This window comes from Capricornis sumatraensis, chromosome 9 (genome assembly GCF_032405125.1).
Source record: "Capricornis sumatraensis isolate serow.1 chromosome 9, serow.2, whole genome shotgun sequence".
NCBI lineage: Eukaryota > Metazoa > Chordata > Mammalia > Artiodactyla > Bovidae > Capricornis > Capricornis sumatraensis.
This window is the reverse complement of record NC_091077.1, coordinates 34,874,029-34,875,363: the sequence shown is the minus strand read 5'-3', so window position 1 is coordinate 34,875,363 and position 1,335 is coordinate 34,874,029. Positions and strand designations below refer to the sequence as shown.

The following is a 1,335-nucleotide window of genomic DNA, read 5'->3' as shown; positions in this document are numbered from 1 at the left end:
ATACTGGTATTTAAAACTCAACAGAGCCAGCACTGGGATCATGGCTTCCCCCATGCTCTACATACTGATTCTCTTCACATATCCTATGTCTCAATGAAGGGCACCACCATCATGTCCAAAGTCACCTACCACTCAAGAAAAACTAACAGGAACATGCAACAGTCACCTACAACAACAGTTGAGAACCAGGAAAAGATACTGCTGAAAGAATTTTTTAAAGACAGAAACAAAGGAAAAACATCCATGTTGATGGATTGGAAGACATAATATGGTTAAGATGTCCAATTTCTATCAATGGTGGTGCCATAAAAAATTTGAGAAAGAGAATGAATAAGAGGCCACATTATTAGAAAATAACTTGGAAAAAAATACTAAGAGATGTGAATGGACAGGGGGAAACAGGCAGGAATGAAAAATGGATGCTGGACTTGACATGTGGACCTCTCCAGCCCTTCCTTCCTATTGTCAGAGTTTAGAGAGGGTTGAAATATGGGAAGAGATTAAGGGAATTGATCTCTACATCCACTTCCTTGCCCCATCCCTATTTAAATCCATCTTATTTAGCCATGTCATTTTTCTTTTTCACTTAAAATGTCTTTCACCTGACATAAATCTGGGCTCATGGTGACAAGGGGTACAAAACTTGCAGCCTTCCTATGAACAAACACCCGACACATCCCCTGCACTTCCATGTGGCTGCTGGGCAGGACCAATGGAATGGGGCTGAATATTGGAAGAAAAGCTACAGTATTTAGTGGGGAAGCTTGCCACCTACAGCCTGTCTGGTCCATGCATGGGTGGACCATGAGAGACCTTATAAAGGCTTTGAACGGAGAAAGAAAAACAGATTACAAGTATATGCCATTCTGAAAAAAAAAAAGCAAAACTATGGAAACAATGATAAGATCATTGGTTGCCAGGAGATTTGGGGGAGATGAAAAAAGACTACAGTTTTTATAAGCAGCGAATATACTTTGAAAGACATTATAAAGATGGATATATGTTATTAAACCTTTGTCCAAACCCATAGAATGTGCAACATGTGTTCAGTGTACACTTCCTTTCTCTCCACTTTCTAAGCTGAAAACAATACCCTATCAGTTATCACCCAATGAGGTGTAAAACATTCAAGGTTGCACTTTCTCCACAAAGTGAAGAGAAAGCCATAGAATATCTTAAAAGAAAATGTACACTTCAGAAAAATGTGGAATGTGGCGAAGGATGGGGAATAAACTCCCCCCAACCCAAGGAGAGACTCATAAGACTACACTGTGTTTCCAGTAGACAAATTAGCAGGACCTGTGCAAGTGATTTTTGCATAAACAAAGACCTCTC

At 39.8% G+C, this 1,335-nt stretch overlaps 1 pseudogene; it reads left to right on the top strand.

The window, feature by feature from the left end:
* Positions 1 to 590: 590 nt before the first annotated feature.
* LOC138086721 (small nucleolar RNA SNORA11) lies at positions 591 to 677 on the top strand (annotated as a pseudogene).
* The last annotated feature ends 658 nt before the right edge of the window (positions 678 to 1,335 follow it).